The sequence below is a fragment of the Chenopodium album genome, chromosome 13, assembly GCF_948465745.1.
Source record: "Chenopodium album chromosome 13, dcCheAlbu1.1, whole genome shotgun sequence".
Lineage (NCBI taxonomy): Eukaryota > Viridiplantae > Streptophyta > Magnoliopsida > Caryophyllales > Amaranthaceae > Chenopodium > Chenopodium album.
Window position 1 is genome coordinate 38,966,817 of NC_137846.1, and position 7,030 is coordinate 38,973,846.

The window sequence follows — 7,030 nt, forward strand, 5'->3', positions numbered from 1 at the left end:
TGATATTATCTATATTTACTTTGTTAATTTTGGTGATTATTCATAATTAAAGTGGTTAATATTGGATAATATTTGCTAGGATATTCTAAGCATATTCCAAAAGGATAATAATTGATTTAAATAATGTGATTATCCCATAATTAGATTAGGATAAAATTGATTCTAAAATTATTTGACTGGCTAGTAATTAGGATAGAATCTCCTAAATTTGTTAGGATAATCATGGAAGATTAAATATGATTTATCTTTCTAGATTAAAATATGATTTGATTCTATCTCATGCCTAAATTAAAATATATGATATTTTATTATGGGTCTTGAATAATATACGATATTATCGAATTATGATTTAAAATATGAGATATTTTAGGAAATGCGTTGCCTTAATTATGAACATTCGATGTTGTAATTTAGACAAGCATGTTGAGTGTTTTATTATATGGTATTTTATACAATATATGATATTATGTTGTCATATATAGACTAGTATGGCCCATAGATTTTAAATACGATCTGCACATCGTGATGTATTTTTTGTAATCTAAATACGGTCTGCGAACCGTTAAGTATTTTTTTAACTATTATTTAAAGGAAATAGATTAGTTGTTTAAATAATTTAGTCCAAAGAAGCCCATAAAGTGAAGGCCCAAAAGAGCAAGGAGGATGGAGATCCATGATGGTGGCCATACTATGTCATGTTTTATTGCATTAGTAGATTATGCAGGTTAGATTTTATTTATGTTGATTGATGATGCGCTAGAGTTCACTAAATAATCACAACATAATAAATCTAGGTCCTAGTAATATTGAGATTGCTTTTCCAATTAAAAACCCAATAAACCTTTGATATTTATGATATGTCATGCCAAAGCTGGGTGTCATTTTATATCTTGGGAGAGTTAGGGTAAATCAAGTTTTACAATTTTAATTGGTTATGCTCAACAAGGTTACCTAAAGCGTTTAGAACCTTGAAGCAAAGGGTAATAATTAAACATGTGATGGTTAATTATTCAACCAAGAGTTACAAGAGTTGTAATCAGTAAAGAGTTTACTCACCTTGAAAATGTAATGCTTGATAGTAGGGCCAAAGCCCGGTCAACTATTACACAAATAAAGGGTCTTGGAATCACTTAAAATTCAATTGGGATCAATTAATATTGAATAAAATGCTTTTAAAGTTACCAAAATTAATTTGTTTATGGTACTTTAATTTTAATCAAACATAATTATTAAACTTTGCCTTATTTTAACATAGATGGGTAGCCGTAACAATGACACCAACATTTACAATCTACGACCATTCCTTGAGAAGGATAGGTTGACAGGAGAAAACTTTTCCACTTGGAAAAGGATGCTAAGGCTTGTTCTGAAATCTGAAGGTAGAGAGGATGTCATTGACACCCCATTGCCAGGACTTTCGACTGAGGGTGCTACTGCAGCATAGATCCGTAAGCGCAAGGAAGCACTAGATAGGGTTGTGCCTATCACTTGCTTAATGATTGCTACTATGGAACCTAGTCTTCAAAAGTGTTTTGAGGACCAGGATGCATATACTATCATGCAAGAACTCAAAGCTTTGTTTAAGAAACATGCTAGAGTTGAGAGGTACGAGCTCCATCGAGAGATTCTGGATTGTAAGATGGAGAAGGGTACCACAGTTCATGATCATGTTTTCAAAATGATCGGCCTTATTCAAAATATGGAAAAACTAGGGCACCCATTGTGATGAGATGGCAACATACATCATTCTCCACTCACTTCCAGAAACTTTCAACCAATTTATCATGAATTTTAACATGGTTGATGCTACAAAGACTATGAATGAGTTGCATGCTACATTGGTTAGTGCTGAGAAGCAAATCCCTAAGGAACCTAAGAAAGAGGTTCTCATGGTTCAGAAGGAAAAGGGGTTCAAGAAGAAGGGGTAAAAGGCTAAGGGCAAGGGCAAGAAAGTTGCGAAGGCTCCTGAAAAGCCTAAGGCGACTCTAAAGGCCAAGGTTGTAGATGAAAGTGAATGCTTTTACTGCAAGAAGAAGGGGCATTGGAAGTGCAATTTCCACAAGTATCTTGAGTTCCTCAAGAAAAATGGAGCATCCACCTCAGGTATTATGTTATAAACATTTTAACTTTCACTAGGGCTGGCCATTTCGGATATCCATTGACTCATCGAGTAATATACGAGTAGAATATTTGAAATCAACCATCTTCCATAATCCATATTCCTCAATTTCATAAACTAGAGAAAATTTGACATGAATTTGTACACACTGTACATGATAACAGTGCAAGGTAGATTAACAAGTAATAAAATCAAATTAAGTTATAAAAATATAAAGTAATACTCATTTTGGTGCGTGGCTCCGATGAGGCAAATGGTGGAAGGCCTAGAGTGAGGCTTCTATGACGAATTGACGATGTGAAAGAAGGTGACCAAGGTGAAAGGATGGACTAATGGTGTGTGATTTTGATGTAGTGGCTGCGTGAAGAAGAGAATGAGGGAGACAAAGAGTGGGTGGCTGGCTATGTGATGAGAGCATAAATTTGGGCTTTTAGGGTTTTACCGAACACACAAACATTCACTATACAGTAGTAGTTTATTTTATTTATTTTTTTTTAAAAAAAAATTTATAAGTATTAAAAACCGGATCGGATCGGATATCCTAATTTTCAAAATTCGTGATCCGAATCCGATCCGAAAATTTTCGGATATCCGATCCAAAATTTCCCAAATTGAAAAAACCGGAGCGAATATCTAATTTTTCGGATCGGATCAACCGGATCACGAATCGGATCGTTCGGATCAGATTTTTTACCCACCCCTAACTTTCACTTAGGTATGTGATACTAAGTTGCAGTGCTTAACATTATTAATGTTGTGCAAAAACTGCAAAGAAGTGAGGCTAGCAAGGAAGTGAAGCTTGAAGGTGCACTAGAAGTCTTCGAGTGGCCAGAGATAGCTTTATAGTTTTAATTCTGAATATTTTTATGATGATTTAGACATTTTCTCCAGTTTTGATGAGACAATATTTCGGTTTCCTGTTGAGATACTGATTTGGTTTACTTGGCTTGGACAAGTGTTGACCCATGACCAAGGTAATAAATTGTTTTCATTTTTGCTAGATATGAGTTAATTTTGTTTTATGACATTGATATAAGTAGATCACAAAAGAAAAATTAGATGATTTAAAATATACTTACTTACACAGTAAGGTTAGGTCACATAAACCATTTGCGCATCCGAAGTTTCAATTGGATGGACTCTTACTCTTATTTGATTATGAATCACTTGAGAATTGAAAGTCATGCTTGTAAGGTAAAATGACCAAGTCGCCTTTTAGTTGAAAGGGTGAAAGAACTAATGACCTTTTGGAACTCATACATATGATGTGTGTGGACCAATAAGTTCAAGAATTAGCAAAAAGATTTAACCATTTCATTACTTTTACTAACGATTTAAGTAAATAATTACTTAATGAAGTGAAAATTGGAATCATTGAAAAATTCAAAATTCCAAAATGAAATGTAAAATCAATTTGAGATAAACGATTTAACACCACAATATGATTGTTGTGATAAATATTTAACTTAAAATTAAAGATCATCTAAAGGGAATTGTTGAATTAATTCACAATCCAGAAACACTATAGTTAAAATGTGTGTTTAAAGCAGGGATCAAACTTTGCTTGCCATGGTTCGATCCTAGATTGACTTTAATGATTTACAAATATCGTTTTGAGGATATATATTAGAACAACAATTGCAAATAAACTAAACAGAAACTCAACTAAAGCAGTAGAAAAGACGTCATAAGAGTTATGAATTGGAAATGTTCCAAAAAGTTATCTTTTCAAAACAAAATTAAGGGTTATGGAATCGATGTAAAATGTTTACAAAGATGACATAATTCACCCTAGATCAAGTAAATAGTTCTTTGTGGATTTTCACATGGAAACTAAGAGGTATTATTCCTACAATCGCGTAGATAACAAAGTGTTTGTTGCTCGTGATAGTGTCTTTATAGAAAGAAATCTCTTCCTACAAAGCCAAGTGGGAGTAAAGTTAGATCTCGATGAGATTTGAGACGAGAAACAAATGGATGTGGATAACACTACATTAGAGATGAGGGCTTATGAAATCAGCTAATTTGATAAATCATATGTCGAAGCAAGCTAATTCAACTAGGGAGGCTTCTATCGTCCCACTTGAATGAAAGGCTTCAAAGAGTTGAAGAGAATAATTCTATTGTTGCTTATACCTATCGTAAGTTACTTGGGATCAAAACAAACAGTTTGTTGAAATTCTGAGAAAAGGTGGATTCTAAAATTTTCTTATTGGAATGGTTAGAACCCATACCCTACAAGCAAGCGTTGGTTAAGTGTCAACTCAGGAAGTGGCTTAAGGCCATGAAATCAAGAATGGACTCCATGTCTGTAAAGATGTGTTAGTACATGATAGCCTTAAAAATGGGGTCAAACCTATTAGATGCGTAAGCTATTTGGATTCTTCTAGTGATTGCTGAATTTTGATTACGAAGTTTAGCATTGGATATCAAAATCACCTTCTTGAAATGTTCTTGATGGAGGATATGTATATGATACAACCTAAGGGTTTTGAAATCCAAAAATCCTAGAAAGTTTTGCAAACTCCAGAAATTCATTTAATGGATTGAATTAAGCATCAGGGAGTTGGAACATTCGTTTCAACAAGGCAATCAAACAGTTTGATTTCCTCAAAGAACGAAAAGGAAATGTTGTAGAGACAAGAAGTTTAGTGAGAGCAATTGGTCTTCTTATTCTTATATGTAGATGACATACAGTTCATATGAAATGACATATCAATGCTTGAATCAGTCAAGTAATGGTCAAGGAGTTGTTTCTATATGAAAGACTTAGGAGATGTTAAGTACATATTGGGAATCAAGATCCACGAAATGAATCTTGAAGAATGATTGGACAACATCGAGAGACTTATGTTGATAAGGTTCTTGACAAGTTCATGAAGCAAGACTCTAAGAGAGGATATCTTCCCATGTTTCATGGTATTACGCTCAGAAAACTCAATGCCTTCAAAAGTTAATGGAGTTGAGTTGTATGGATAGTGTGCCTCATGCTTTTGCAGAAGGGTCCATTATTTGTGCCATGATATGTACAAAGCAAGATGTTACATATGACTTGTGCATGTGTAGCAGGTTTCAAGAAAATTTAGGATAAGCATACTGAAAGTTACCAACAGCATATCCTTGAGTACTTGAGAAGGACTAAAGGAATGTTTCTAGTTTATGATGGTAAAAGTGAACAAGTTGTCAAAACATTATACGGATGTAAGTTTTTTAAACAGGCAATATGACCTTAGATGTTGATCTAGATGCATTTTGTGTCTGTATGGAGAAAGGACAGTAAGCTTGAAGAGTTCAAACTAGAATGATGTCGTATACTCAATGTCAGAATATGTGTTTTAGCTATAGTAAGAGTAGTTAAGGAGGAAGTTTGGTTGAAATTGTTTTGTGACTAAAAGCACACCTTTGCCAAAACAAAGGAGCTAGGGGTCACATCACAAATCCAAACAAATAGATATGAGATATCACCTCATTTATGAGATCAATGACAAGAGGGATGTCCTGATCTGCAGAGTTTTATTATGAATGAGAATATCATTTATTAAACTCCTTCTACAGACTATAGTATGAGAGTCATAGTAAAGTCTTGGATAATTGCAAATTATATTAATTCAAGTTGTATATGTTTTGAGAAAACATATTACATAAGGAATGCATATATTTGCAGAATTATGTTTAAAATAGAAATTATTATTTCTCTTATTTAATTATGGTTTTGGAAATTAAATAAACGTCCAAAATAATTATGAATTGATTGGCCCATCAGATTGATGACCTGGTGAATGAACCCCACAGGTGAACAAAATTCATATATTATTTAAGTTCCTAGTTCGAAATCATTAAAGTGGACATAAATAATTTCAATGAACGGACTAGCATGTAAGATTGATTGGATAACGCAGTTTCATGGGCTATAGGGGCATAGCGATGCTCGGTCAATCACTTGGATATGCATGAATGATGCATGATCGAACTATAGACCTATTTTGAAGTTCAAGTATAGAGATTTCGGATATATTAGTGGATTCCTTTGACATGAGTGAAACATTGATTCTATTCAATGATTGATTTAACTGTGGTACATACAAACGTCTACCCGTAACTGGAGATTATAAAGGATGTTTTCTGGTTACTTCAAAAGTTGAGTGGGAGCCTTGTTGCTAAAAGATTGGATTGAGTCTACCTATTAAATTAGGGAATGTGTCATGGCCGCTTGAAGAGGGAGAATTCAGAAAATACGTGGCCGCGTTCAAATGCACTACTCAGTAATCATTTGGTTTTGTAATTTGAACTTAGATTTCAAGAAACAATTTGTGGATTAATATGATCTTGACATGTGATGCAATCATATCATCAAATCGACACACATTGACTTAAGGAATTTGAATATTACACACTTGTCTTAGACAAGTGGGAGATTGAAGGATTTATGTCTTCGTCATGTGCAATTACTAGATATATAAATGGATCAAATTATGGAGATAATTAAGTTCGTACATTTGGGTCGTCGTTATATCATAGCTAGAGGTACTAACGATCTTTGGGCTAGTAAAATAGGCCAAAGCCCACTTGGACGGATCCTATAAGGTCACACAAAGGGCTTAGATCGAGCACGAGAGGACGAAGCCCATGATGGGCCTCATCCCCTAGTATGGCCGGCCATATGGAGTGATATGAAGGGTTTTGGGCTTCGTGACTTAGTTTAATTATAATAGGATTATAAATAGACTAAGTGCTTAGGGTTTTCAACAACACAATTCAGTGATCAGTTTGATCAAACCCTAATTAGAAAGCACGAGACCAAACCCCTTTCAAACTCTCTCTCTCACACGGCTCTCTCCTCCTCCCTCGGCGCCGGTTGTGGTGGTTCGTGGTGGTCTGTTAGTCCATTAAAGGTGGTGATTGCGGTTTTCC